Raw genomic sequence first — 15,284 nt, forward strand, 5'->3', positions numbered from 1 at the left:
CAGTCCACAGGTCATACTCCTCAACTAATTCTTCTCCAGCTGAAACTGCAGGCAAATGATCTCAGTGGGAGCAGGACAAGATGAGACTTACAATTCCATTCATCTTTTAAAGTCTAAGACTTTTAAAAGACTTCACCTAAGACTTTTGAAGTTTTTTAAAGACTATTACATCACCACAGCTTCATTCTCTTTTTGTAACTGTGATCTACCAGAATTAATCTGGATTCCACTACAATGGCTAACAGTAAGTGAGGGTAGTAAAAAACTGAAGAATCATCTTGTCATTACTGAGTTTCCATTCAAATGCTTCTGAATTATTTAAAGGTTGCACAAAATAAGATAACAAAGTTAATTCTTGCATAAAACAATTCTTCATTAAAGAAATGCAGTAAGTAGTCATTCTATATATAGTATTGATGGTATGCAAGACATTCAATGGAATTTACAAAAACAGCCTCAAAATATATTCAACTTGAATAATTTGAGTTGTTTATTCCCTAAAGCTCTATAAGCAATGGAGTGTAACAAACAATTCAATTTATTACCTTGCAAAGAATAAAAGAATATCTAATACAGTACATAAGAGCTTCCTGACAGTACAGGTACTACCGAAAAAGCTGCATTTGCAGCAGTATCATTACTGACAGCAAAGAAAATAGCAATGTTTATAATTAGTTAATTATAACTGAATTATAGCTGAAAAGGGACAGCTGTGGGTCTTAGAAACATACATTTTTAAGGCCCAGAAAGCAAACATGGAGCAACACAGCAGCAGCAATATGTATCACATATACAGGTTTCTTTGACTTACAACAAGCATAAGGAAAAATGTACATAAGAGAACAGCCCGTATCATAATTTGTTCATAGATGTTTATGCTACCTATTCTAAATCAAATTATTTAAAGCTTTCACCAGCAGACACCTCTAGAATGCCACAAGCTCTTTTAAAACTTCTCAGAGAACACACCTAGAAGAACTCAAGATACACCCACATTCAGTGGAAGAGAGCAATGTGAAAAGCAGCAAGCATCAATTAGGCACGAGCTTACAAAAGCAATATTCTGCAGTAAAATACTCACTTCGGCCAGGTTTAATAGAGAGGAATTCCTTTTAAAAGAGCTCCAACACAATTATACAAAGGTTTGTGCTATGGGGGTGCTGAGGGGAGAGACAAATGTGAACAAAAGAGGGGAAAAGTGCTGCAAGTGCAGTAAGTACTGGAATGAAATGAAGGCATATCTCAGGTGCATGGGGAACACTAGTGAGATAATTTTCGAAGACAAGTAGGGAAAGTGTATTTATTTCTACACATACATTAAACTAGAATCATAGAATCATTTAATTTGGAACAGACCTTTAAGATCATCGAGTCATACTGTTAACCTCATCAGACATCATCTGGTCCAACCTCCCCTGCTGGAGCAGAGCTACCTATAGTGACAGTGGCCTAGGACCACAACCAGACAGCTTTCTAGCATCTCCAAGGAGGAAAACTCCACAAGCACCCTGGGCAACCTCTGCCAGTGCACAGTCACCCTGACAGTAAAAAAGGGTTTCACGATGTTCAAAACTGATCTTCAGCACTCACCAGACTTGTAGCTGTAAAATTCTGTAAATACTGTCAGCCTGTTTATGACTTTTGTAAATGGAATAGCTTCTTCCTTCACTGACTTAGCATAAAATGGAATACCTGAGTAGCTCTTTACTTTTTCAAAACTATCTGCTTTACTCTTACAGTGCCAATAAAATGATGTTAATTACAGTTCACTTCAAAGTACTTGACACCGATTACAAAACTTCTGTCATGAATCTAGCTTTTCCATTAAAATTAGGCTTTCCACAGTAAAAACATCTTTTTGCTACGCTCAGAGTCATGTCAAAACTCATCAAAAAATAATGTTCTCCTCGTCAGCCTGTCCAACCTACCAAAAAATGAAATCTACACATCCCTTTATGCTATACAGGAATTATATAAGCCCACCCTGTGTCTTACTGCAGTGGATTGACTCTGGCTGGACACCAGGTGCCCACAAAAGCCACTCTATCACTCATCTTCTCAGGTGGACAGGAGAGAGGAAATACAACAAAAAAAGCTCATGGGTTGAGATAAGAACAGGGAGAGATCACTCAGCAACTACCGTTATGGGCAAAGCACTCAACCTCTTCTTCCCAGGCTCAACTTTACTCCCAAATTCTCCGCCTCCTCCCCCCAGGCAGCACAGGGGAATGGGGGTTGTGGTCAGTCATCACACATTGTCTCGGCTGGTCCTTCCTCACACTCTTCCCTTGCTCCAGTGTGCTGTCCCCCCCCCCATGTGAGACAGTCCTCCACAAGCTGATCCAACGTGTGTCCTTCCCATGGCTGCAGTTCTTCACAGACTGCTCTGGTGTGGGATCCTCCACAGGCTGCAGGTGGAGATCGGCTTCATCATGGACATCCATGGGCTGCCAGGGACAGCCTGCCTCACCACGGGCTGCATGGGAATCTCTACTCTGTCACCTGGAGCAATTCCTGCCCTCCTTCTGCACTGCCCTTGGTGTCTGCAGGGCTTTTTCTGATACATACTCCCACTCTTCTCTCTGGCTGCAATTGCTCCTGTGTAGTAACTTTCTTACCCTTCTTAAACATGCTATCCCAGAGGCGCTACAACAGTCAGTGATGGGCCTGACCTTGGCCAGAGGCAGGCTCATTTTGGAGCCAGTCTTGTATTTTCATTTTGTTCGAGACTATGTGCAAGTTTTGGAACAGAAGTGATGTCTTTGCTCAAGTTAATGGATGACTATTTCAACTATGCTTTTCAGACATTACTAGTATGTGAAGTGTGAGACATCCTGTAGGACTTTTAACTGGTTTCACTCCAACGTTTAACTCACTAACTCACTGCAGCCCTCATGCTTCTGTTTTGTTTGTTCGTTTTCATTGCAGTCACTTATAAATCCCCTGAAGGCAAGTGAGAAATAAAAGGAAAAGAAAACGTAAAATGAAAAAGCGATGGTAGCCTCATGGATGAAAGACTCCCATTAGACAAATCTGAATGTTCATGAGCATATAGAAACATTCAAATCTTCCCACATCAGGCAACCTGGATGTGATTTGAGTCATCAAATCACAGAATGGTTGTGGTAGGAAGGGACTCTAGAGCTCATCTGGTCCAACCCCCCCTGGGGAAACATTTCTGCCATGGTAGCAGCAACACCAATGGCTTATTTTGTCTTTTATAATTAAAGGTCATTAAAAAGCTACACAGTTGCAATCCTGAATGCCTACAATGATGCTAAAATCACAAAATCCCCATGTATGTTTTCAATCAGCAAATACTCAAAACATACATGAAAGTTGGTATCTGTCTAAGGTGTTTCAGTTTTAAATGAAAGCAGGGCTGCTGGATTTTGTGCGGGGGGGGGGGAAGAAAAAAAAAAACAAAACCAAAACAAAACAAACCCACCCAAACCCCCCCAAAAGTAGATGGCCCAATAAAAACACTTGTACAAATTAAATTTGTAAGAAACATCCTCAGAGGTGTCCAGTCACAAAAAGGACATCCAAACCCCTAAGGATAGGCAATTTAGAAGTAAAACCACTCAGCGTCTAATGAAAATTGGGAGGGGTCATTAGGACAGCACAGTCAGCCACAGGCTCTGAAAAGTTAGCCAGCGGCTCACCTTATTCACCCAGAAACACATGCATCTGCTAACAACATTCCTCCACTACACATACACATACTCACCAGCTCACACAGCTCATTGGGATGATTCAGAGAGGATAATGGAGTAATTCCTATTACAACTGACACAGATAAAGCAATACCTCCACTAGTGATGAGCTTAACACCTGTACGAAAACTGTGGGTCAAATCTACTATCTATGCCACCTGTTGTAGATAGGTATGGACTGAATTTGTCTACACATGCTCTGTGAGGAGAGGCTGAGGGAACTGGACTTGTTTATTGTCGATAAGAGACAGCTTTGGGGAACCTAACAGCAGCTCCTCCATCCCTATGGGATGACAGGCTCTTCATAGCAGTGTATAATGGGGATGAGAGACAACACGTAAAGATAAAATAAGAAAGGTTTGGACTGGGTATAAGGAAAAATTTCCTCACCTTGAGGAAAGCCCAGCAGTGCTGCAGATGATATGCCATCTCCTCCTCCAGAGGCTTTCAAGACCCACTTGGATAAATCTCTAAATGACCCAGTCTGACCCCATAGCTGGCCCTGCTTTGAGAAGGACATTGGACTAGAGACCTCCTGAGGTCACTTCACATCTGAACTATCCTATGATCCTGTAAATGCAATACCTTTCAGACCTGTATTGTTTGTCAAATTTTCCTGAACTTCTCCAAAATACTTAAATGTTATTGCAGATACAGTTAGAAAAGGACATAGAAACAGCATGACTGCATAAGCCCCACATCCTCAGGAAACCTTTTTAACAAAATGTAATAATTTAGGCATTAAAGAAGTAAAAGATACAAAGAACTGATTGACTAAAACCCAAAGAGAATTAACAAGAAAACAAAAATGAAAGTTCATTGCTGGCAGCTGCTGTATTGCTAGAACTACAACATGCAGTTCACTAAGTAGCTGAACTCAGTACAGTTCTCCCATCTTACCTCTTACCTTCAGAGCAGCTTAGACAGTATTATTAATATGTCATCAGTTAAATGAAAGGTAAACTTGAAAGTTGCGGATATATTTTTATTTAATCCTGTGTTTCTTTCTTCTGAAAAAGAAACTACTCAGAAGAAGAGGAAGTAGAGAGCATTAAGATTTATTCAGACCAGAAAAAAAAAAAAAAAAGAAAGCAAAAAGCACCAAAAATATCAAAAGTGTATTTTTTTTTTTTAAATGTAACTTTAGGTGTCCTTGAATTAAACATCCTAGAAAACTGTGTTGCTATGCTGTGTAAGAACAAGAAAGCAGTTCTTTGTCAACAAAGCTTCCACTGTGTTAAACTCCATTCAAGAAGGCACTTTAAGACATGCTGAAGTGCTCTTCTGGATTAATCTGAAAACATCAGTGCTGTGCTACATAGTGCATGGTGCGGAACAGATAAGTAAGGCTGAAAGATGAATCAATCAATGAAGTTGTAGGTAAGTACCCCCAGGGAGATATTCATTACCTATCCCTGACTATCTGAAAGCTGATGATACTCTTGAAAGGGTGGCTCTGCCAACCTGAAGCAACTCGCAGAAAGCAAGTTTTTCCATCTCTTCACAGCTTCTAGAAAGGAGGAAATATATTCTTTTTCTCTGTTCAGACCTAGAACTTACTAGTGATAAAATGTCTGTTACTCTGCCCTCAGAGCAAGAGAGAGAGATTAACAGCTGGCAATATTACTTAGCCTTTTTGTGTTTTTTCTGTACTGTGAAGTAGAACAGCTACAGAAGACTAACATCTGGAAGTAGAAAGTATTGAAAATTATGAAAAGATGCCACTTACTGAAGCGAAGAACCAGTATAAAATGTTGCTTGGAGTTGACTCTTCTCACTGACCTCTCATTTTTTCTGCTAGCAATGCCACTAATGTGAACTTCTGTTCACACAGTTATCAAAGTATCTGAAAGGAGTTTACAAACCTTCAAAACAGTAGTTTCCATTCAGGATGTGATTCCAGATCTCAAAGTCAACTGTACTTGAAAGTCTGACAGTTAAGTTCACTGGGGAAAAGAGGATGAAACCCCAAGTAAATGTGAGGAATTGCTGAGAGGTGGAAGAGATTTTAGAGTGCCTTAGAACATGACCTTTGCTTCTCAATGTGCTTCTGTCAGCATATGGAAAATACTGGCTCTGTGTACACATACTCTGATATAAATTGAATAGTCACACATAAATACACTTGTTATTTATAACTGATAAAAAAGCATGAAAAAAGGAAACCAAAGACTCAGTGTTGGTATATATATATATATATATATATATATATATATATATATATGATCATATTGATTGCATTTATCTGCCTACAATGACATTCTCTTTTAAACATTTATTGCTTCATGAAAAAGAGTTCATTTACAGAAAAGTTATCCAGGTGCTTATTGATACTATATAACTAACGTACACATTAAGTTTGTTTCTGGCAAGTGTCAAGTTTAATGATGTTCAGGTATTTACGAAGCGTTACCAGGATTTCATAATTCCTGTCACAATGGAAGATTACTGATCTGCTTCCATTGAAGTACATTTTCATTTACCTTATTTCAGACTGAGAGCAACAACTACAAATAATACCTTTTGGATAAATTGGCATTTTAATTAAGGACTAAACTAGTGATATCCAACAGCAGAAAGGCATGTAAGCCTTCATTCACAAACCCACTGGAGAGCATATATTTGCTCTCAGCCTCCACTTGGAAGTCTTTACAAACAGATCCCTACTCCAGAGGATCAGTGATGTACACTAAAAGATGATCAACCTCCCCATACTGCCTCTTCAGAGGAAACTGTCAGCAAAATCAAAAAATACTGCTGCTGTTATGCAGCAACATAAATTCACACACTTCTAAATGTACAGTGAAAACTGACGAAGCTGTAGTGGAGAAAACGAGCAAATTTAAGATATTTTAGTAATCTGTAGAGATTTTTATTGTATAGTCTCCTGTGACTTTTTCTGCAGAATTTTCAACAAATTTGACAGAACACACTCATGCCCCCACCACACTCATTAGTTTTTCCTCATCTGTGCTACTCTTCATGCCATGTTTAATCACTGACCGCTAAAATACTAGCTGCTGACATGACAGGGGGCATGCCAATGTGCCAATGGTTGGGCCATTGTAGCACTCCTGTCCAGTTTAATGGAACAGCCATAACGTAAGGATACAGAAACAGCCCAGTAATCATGTCAGAAGTAGGAACAAGTACAGACAGGTTTAGAAACTACATATTAGTTTTAGTTAACTGACACCAAGTGTTCTTGGCTACTATTTATTTATGCAGGAAAGAGCACTTGGCAACTGAGGCAAGGTGAGAGCCATTCTTATGACTGAATATAAACCAAGTATCCACACACTCTTCAACAAAAAGTAGGACATCCAAGTCCAGCCTGGAAATAGGAGTCTCTATGGCAAATTTAGAAAAGAAAATTTCAAGTAAGAGAACTTGTATTCATAGGAAAGAAAACATGTTAGCACCAGGTAATGTAATTTCATCACTGCAGATTGACACAAGGAAGCAGAACTCATCCTAGAGGGGTATTACAACCTGATATTGCAGCAAACAAGATGCATGTTTTTCACAGGCTTATCAGCTTGCCTTGAGACTACTTGTTTGCATTGTAGAGGCCATAACAATACATTAAGAAGTACAGATGTCAAGGAGACTTGTTTCATTTCCTGTAAATATCCTTCAATTCCTCCAACTACTTTTCTATGAACCAATTTTAAAAGGTGAAGAAAACTTGTCTGAACCTGCCTGCAATCCACTTTGTCACTGCTGAACAGGCAAGTCTGTTACCTTGTCAGAGGGAAGACAGGGTACTGTTTTCAAATAATATGAGTACCGTGTATGCTCCTGGCATGTATCTAGAAATCAATGATGCGAAGTCTCTTTTTCCTTTACTTCTTATTCAGTAAAAAAAAAACAAACCCACAAAACCTTTGAGGGTTAAGATCCATGTCAGCAGCTGTACTAACCAGACAGTATGGATTCACATGCCAAGAATTCACGCATCACAAGCAAGCTCACGCACGAAGACTAGATTTTTTTTAGATAAAACTAAATCCAGAGTAAGCAGGAGTGCCGATAGTCAGAAAACTTGGCAAGAAACCCAAGAAGCACCCAACAGCAATGAAACCTGTTTATGATGAATCTACATAGCTGCCAATTTGCTACAGTCTAATATTGAGTTTGAACCCTTGCTGAGCCCTTACACAAGTGGATATCCACAAACGATACTTGGGCATTATACTCCTAGCTCCAGCTGTCTGGAAGACCTCACACTGGCATAAAGTGGCCAAGTACTGCTTTTTCACCCTGTCAAAAAGAGGCATTTCTTGTTCTCAACTCCAAAGTGCTGCAGCTGTAACAGCAATGTCTCCTAAAACCAAATATATTCTCAGCTCCCAAGCACAGCTTTTCATCATTTAAAGTCAAATTCAAAGTAATAGCACCCATTTTCAAGGTACTTCCTAGCCTGAGTTCCAGGGTACATTAAAGCTTTAAAGTCTATGCCAGATCCTGGGAGAAGTCAGTTTACTCCTCAGGCACAGTGCAACTCACTATATTATCAGTTTTGAAAAGACTGGGCTTAGCTCTGTGGGAAACAACTTTTTTTTTTCCCAAGAGCCAGTCATTCCAGAAGTCTAAGGTCTTCTATGACTCTTTTCTAAATATCTGACCCCATGCATTGCTTTTACCTTGTTGTCATTACTACGGATATATGGTAAAAAGAGAATTACAAATTAATTTCAGTTTCCTTTAGGTTTGTGAACAGTATCTTTCATTACCTGTCTTTGTATGTGATATCCTTATTTCTTCTTTCTCCCAGATCTCTCAATTGTTTAGGTGGACAAGTAGACAGCAGATATTTTGACTGACTCAGGGTTTAGTTTAAGCATTCGTTTGCTGCCCTTCATAATGGATGTGGGTCTGAGCTACCATGCTCTGTCTACACACAGCTGCTATTTAGAGTATCTCCTCTAGACACAATGACCAGACTTCCTTCTTAACATGTTAGAACTTCACGTGTTTGGATTTTTACCCTTATATGGATGTAAGCTTGAAATTAGGCATGTTAAAAAATTACATGGGGACAAAGAGCCTGGCAGACAAACAGACCACTTAACTGTACAAGTATTTCCTTGGAAATTTCTCCTTTAAATGACCATAAAAGACATTTCAATACTCTTGTTTTTCCCCTAGGACTTGAGAATACTAAATACCTTAAAAATGCATAAGTACATGTTGTATGAACGGGAGGGAATGTAAAAAAATTATATTTGATCTAGGAGGCCATAGGCTGCCATTATGCATGCTCTTCATTACCTTTCTCAGGTAACAGGATATCTGTATTTAAACTGCTTAGTGAATAACATACAGCATCCAGGTAAGGCATTATGAAATCTATATGAATATTTGTATAGAACACGATAAAGAACTACAAAAGAACTCAGAAAATTAAGTAAACGGAGACATTAAATTTCAGCTGAAGAGCAATACTTTTCAGCCTATTTGTTTTCACCAATACAAATCCAGTGTATGCCCTGCTTTCTTTAGAAGCAATTCTTTCCTCCAGTAAAGGTAGCTGGCAGGTAAGCCTTTGATTGTAAGCGTGAGAAAGAACTGCCATGCTTAGAATTGTCAAGCTAATGAAAATGCTCGTTATAGCTCTGTGTATCTGGTAACATCTTTATCCCTTTCTGTCTCTTCCAGTTTATATGTCACCTTCCTGAATTACCTCACTATTACTGTTCATTAACAGACATACAAAGAAGTCATTCTGCTGAGATCTTTTTTTCCAGCACACTGACAAAACAGTAGTGAGGTCTCTAAGGGTGGCCAGATTTGAGAACTGTCCTGCTTCACAGCAAACATCATGCCCAGATGAAAAAGCTCATGCTGCTGCAGCTTGCATATCATGAAATATTTAATAAACAGGGAAAATGCAATTCATAATGAAAATGTTAAAGGAAATCACTCAGTTTGCCTGCATCTTATGTCTCAGACTAACAAGCCTTTCATCTTGTTACACGCCTGCCACTGACAATCTCAGCAGCTGGTAAAAAGAAACATCTGTCAATCTGTTCCTCTTCTTAATGGTGCAAAAGACAAAGAATTTGAGCAAACTTGCACTGACTCAAGTATGCTGAAGAGTTTGTCAGTTGTCTTGATTAGCACCAGAAACAGCCTCTCAAGTTCAGAAAATGCCATGGGCTCATTCTCAAAAAAAGAAGAAAATTTCCAGGAGCACACCATGTTGCAAGACTATCTGTTCCACTGCAGTTGTTTAAGTGCTGAAAGAGCTGGCAAAAGGGCTTGCTAAGCCACTCTCCATCATCTATCAGCAGTTCAAAACTAGTGGGCAGATCCCAGGGGACTAGAAGTTGGCCAACATGACACCTCTCTACAAAAAGGGAGGGAAGGAAGGAAGGCAGGCCCTGGAAACTACAGGCCTGTCAGCCTGACCCCAGTACCAGGGAACGTCATGGAGCAGATAATCCTAAGCGAGATCATAAAGCACACGTGGGAGGAGGGATCAGGACCAGTCAGCATGGGTTCATGAAGGACAGGTCCTGCTTGACCAGCCTGATGTATGATAAGGTGACCCACCTGGCTGATGTGGGAAAGGCTGTGGACATTGTCTGTTTGGACTTAAGTAAAGCATTTGGCACTCTCTCCCCCCGCTTTCTCCTGGACAAATTGGCTGCTCATGGCCTGGATACATAGATACTTTGCTGGTTTGGAAACTGGCCAAGTTGAAACTGAGCCCAAGAGTGGTGGTAAATGGTATCACATCTAGTTGGCAAACAATCATTAGTGGTGCTCCTCACAGCTCAGTGTTAGAGCCAGTGTTGTTTAATATCTTCACTGATCATCTGGATGAAAGAATCGAGTGCACCCTCAGTAAATCTGTGGATGACACCGAGTTGGCTTGGAGTGCTGATCTGCTGGAGGGTAGGAAGGCTCTACAGAGGGATTTGCATAGGCTGGATTGATGGGCTGTGGCCAGTGCTATGAGGCTCAACAAGGCAAAGCGCCAGGTCCTGCATTTGGGCCACAACCTCATGCAGTGCTACAGGCTTGGGGAAGAGTGGCTGCAAACATGTTCAGTGGAAAAGCACCTGGGGGTGATGACTGGTGGCTGAACATGAACCAGCTTGTGCCCAGGCAGCCAAGAACACCAGCGGCATCCTGGCTTGTATCAGAAATGGTGTGGCCAAGCAGGGCCAGGGCAGTGATCATCTCCCTGTACTCAGCACTGGTGAGGCTGCACCTCGAATCCTGTGTTCAGTTTTGGGCCCCTCACTACAAGAAAGACATTGAGGTGCTGGAGCAGGTCCAGAGAAGGGCAACAAAGCTGGTGAAGGGTCTGGAGCACAAGTCTGATGAGGAACAGCTGAGGGACCTGGGGTGGTTTAGTCTAGACAAGAGAAGGCTCAGGGAAGGACCTTATCACTCTCTGCAGCTATGTGAAAGCAGGCTGTAGTGAGGTGTGAGACAGTGTCTCCTCCCAAGTAACAAGTGATAGGACAAGAGGTAAGGGCCTCAAGCTGCCCCTGGGGGGTTTACATTGGGTATTAAGAAAAATCTCTTCACAGAGAGGATGCTCAGGCATTGGAACAGGCTGCCCAGGGCAGTGGTGGAATCACCATCCCTGTAGGTGTTAAAAAAAACATGTAGATGAGGCCCACAGTGACAAGAGTTAGTGATGGTCTTGGCAGTCTTGGGGTAATGGCTGGACTTGATGACCCTAAAAGTCTTTTCCAACCTAGCTGATTCTATGATTCTACGAAAACAGATCTGCTCAGGCTCAGCCCAACATAAGAATTGTACTTGGATACTGAGCTAATAATGAAATCAGTATTTTTGTGGAAGTGTTTCTTTTCTCAACAAATTTAACCATTTTATACAAAGAGTACTCCATCGGGACTTGGTATGTATATTGCTGGGGCTTTTTTAATGCTGATAAAAGTCATACAGCTTTCCCTTTGTTTTAGAACAGATACCACCAATAACAATAGCTGACAGCACTCCCAAATCCATCATTTCATTTTTATGCAGTAATGAAAACAGAAGAGAGATTTTTGTTTCCATCAGAAAACATCCAGCAGTCTTAGTACTGGAAAGGTAAAATTGCTGATAATCGCTGGGAGCATGTCACTTCTTGCACACACACATCATTATGGCTGTCCAGCCAGATGACTGAGAATATTAATGTTCATTTTAGAAGTACTTGTTAAGAAGGATGATCTGAGAAAAAATACGTGTCTTTACACACATGTACAAAAACAGAACGTACAAGTGTCACAATTTAAGCCCAGCCAGTAACTCAACACCATGCAGCCACTCACTCACATCCCCACCATGGGATCAGGAAAACTGAAAGAATATTAAGAGAAAAATAACTAAATTGTGTGTGTGTGTGTGTGTGTGTGTTTCTTTTTCCCTTTTTTTTTTGGGGGGGTGGTATTTTTGGTTTTGTTTTTTTAAGAGAGGGGTAGGATAGACAAGATACAAAGTGGCACTGACACTTTGTTTTTCTTCTGGTTGGTTTGTTTTTTCAGAAGCCTCCAATTGTTTAAAAACCTTTCTTGACTTACAAGACTATTTAATTCTCAAAATCTACATGAAGCACTCAGACAGCTTGCTGATTATTGTACAAGAGAAGGCATTAGACAATAGATACAGCTTCATTTGCATTATAAAATGTTTCTGGAAAACCAGAAACCCAGGATGAAGCTTGAAGGCAAGCAATCTGAGAATCTGGAGAGAAAGGTGTCAGAACATGGCCATGAGACACATTCAAGGAAACAGGAAGCAGAAAAAAAAAGAAGAAAAGAGATGAGAGCATCATTCTAGGTAATAGGAAAAAAAAAAAAAAAAAGAGAGAGGAAAGGCAAAAGTTCATGTCATACTCCATCGATCACCTGTTTGAAGACAACAATTTATCAGGCAGGACATGAGAAATCAAGGTAACAGATCTGAAGACTCTACCTGAGGGGGCAAAGAAGCAGAGATATCAAAAAGAGGAGAAACGGAAATGTTTCTGAACAAGAGCTAAAAAAGAAATGGGCAAACATAGACCCTCCCACTGATTAACCATGCTGAACTCTTACTGTTAAATATTAATTTATGCTTTCTATATAAAAATACATATATTTATATGAAATGTTTATATACACACTAACTTTTGTCTCTGTGAGCTAAATTTAACTTGGTAGCAAACCTTGCTTCTTACTCAATATTCATATGTTTAAATGGTGCCTTTAGATCTAAAATTGACACTACGGAGAAAAAGGTGAGGCTGGCAATTCTCAGGCATCAAAGTGGAAACCACCAGACGTTCCAGAGCCTGGCAATTCTTCCTGCCTCCTGGAAGGATGAGGACACACAGGACAACTGTGACAGAGCGTGTACCCTCAGGTGCACCAACTAGTAGGAATGACGGTGGAGGGGATGTGAATGGGCACTGAAAAGCCTATTTTCTTCCACATGAGCCCAAACTACTACAAAAAAGCAGAAGTGTAGGAGTTAGTTTTGTAATACAAGCTAACCAATGCTCTCTTCAAATCACAAAATCCCTGAGTGTCAAGGAGTATCCTGTGAACTTGAAATTGACCAACCATACAACCCAATGGACAGAATGAACCTGGCAGGACTCACTAGCACTCCTCCAGACAATTTTGGGGCACTGCTAAAGAGCCTTCTATCCAAGATCTGGGACTAATCACAATAAAAAGTCTGCACGCACCCTCTCTTTTGGAGGGCAGGGGACATTAATAGCATGGATGTACCAATTTTCACACCACTTGGTTTCAGTACCAAAGAACAGTCCCAGGTATACTTAATATACTTATGCAGACATTATCTTATGCCTGCATGGATCAGAGCCTGGTGTATTAAGAACATTTAGTGATTCTCAAGTTTATTCCAGGTTTGGGTATTTTTTTTAACTGAATATAATAGGTGGGGTTAAGATTAGGTCATATTTGCCTTTTGCCTGTGGACATGTAATTTCCTTAATAGACTCTCCTTAGGGGCTTTATGAAGGTGTAAAAACAAAGAATAAAACCTGAGAGGTAATTTGTATGTTTTATCTATTCTTGCTGCTAGTCTTTGCAGATTCTCAAAAACAGCTCTAATATCTCAGGGATGGGGGAAGAAAGGGCAAAGCAGCAAAGCTTTGGAGAAGAAAGCCTGCAGTACACAGCCTGGTTAGTGTTACTCCAAAGCAGCCTTACCTGATAAAGGAAGCTTTAGCAGATAAATGAAATGAGGGTATAAAGATCAGGTCCTGCAAGGAACTTGCCGAAGGCAGAACTAAACAAAAACAATCAATTATATCATATTATATCCTTCATATAAATGAAGTTTAAGCATAGGCTACATGTTGAATGCCACAGTGGTATTTGCTAGTGAATCCTAGGAAGCCCAAGGCATAAGTCAAGCAAGGTCAAGCTAAACTGTCTCAGCAATTCAGATAAACATCACACTTTAAAATACTTCTGCAAATGAAATTGCACAGACAGACATGAAATAAATTTTTCATAGAATTAATTTCAGCTTTTAGAGGAAAAAAAAAAAAAATCATATGGCATTACATTTGAGTCCGTACATCTATCTACCAGTAGTGTAGAACAGTGCAGGAAAAACACATCATTCTGTAATCAAACCAAAAGAAGTATCAACAACTTGCTAATAGAAAATATTCTTTGAATGGCACATCAAAATTCAGATTTTGGAACCTCAACATGCAAATAAGTGACATGGAACAATAATAAGCTTGTTATTCTTTCTGCATTCTTGTCTTGCTTTTCTGCCTAGAAATTGATGCTGCTAACATGAAGACTCCAGTGACTTAGCCTTCATTAATCAAAAGATGTATGCTGCTCTATTTCAAAAGATGTATGCTGCTACAGCAAACATCTTTACCAATTAAAACTGCAGCACACAAATCGAAGGCTGGGCTATTGTTATAATAGAAAGACAGATTCCAGTATGTGCAAACAAAAGTGGTGTAATTATTCATGTAGTTAACTGAAAAATCTTGGAATAATGTAACTTTTCATAAGTAGCTGCCTGGCTATCTGCCAAGAGGAAATGGAAAATTTGCAGATTTACCTTTTTGTTCTATAGCATATTTTGGTTGTTGTCTATACTCTTCTATTAATCATCTCTTCCTCACACCGTATGGAAAACATTTCCTACAGACAAATTCCATGGATTTGAAAAGAAATGTTTCAGAAGAAACTATACTCCTTATTAAAGGAGAAGTATCTGAGAAAGCTCTGTGTAGGTGACCACAGAAACATTTAGCTGACAAATTATAAGCAGTGCAGAATAGGGTAAACAAAAGACATCATCAAACTGGAGCAGAATCTTTTACTTGTGTGACAGCAGCCATTAAGATTGCAACTGGTTGCCATTGGCATCAGCACAAAACATGCTGTGAAAATATACTACATTAAATACAAATATAAAAACACAGTGCGAACAGATACGTTCTAAAACCATGATATTTAAGAAAAAATAAATGTCTATAAAATCCAGGGCTAAATTCAAGTGCTTAATTCATACCAAAATTAAGAGGAATTAGATGACTAAATATCTGTTGAAGAC

General features: G+C 39.7%; 1 protein-coding gene across 5 annotated transcripts in view; it reads right to left on the reverse strand.

Annotated features, from left to right (window-relative positions):
- The window catches only part of KHDRBS2 (KH RNA binding domain containing, signal transduction associated 2), a 356,153-nt gene that overhangs the window by 287,951 nt on the left and 52,918 nt on the right, over window positions 1-15,284 (reverse strand). The window lies entirely within an intron of this gene.

This window comes from Pezoporus wallicus, unplaced genomic scaffold (genome assembly GCF_028554395.1).
Source record: "Pezoporus wallicus isolate ANWC-B61680 ecotype Strahan unplaced genomic scaffold, APGP_CSIRO_Pwel_v1 contig_6428, whole genome shotgun sequence".
NCBI lineage: Eukaryota > Metazoa > Chordata > Aves > Psittaciformes > Psittacidae > Pezoporus > Pezoporus wallicus.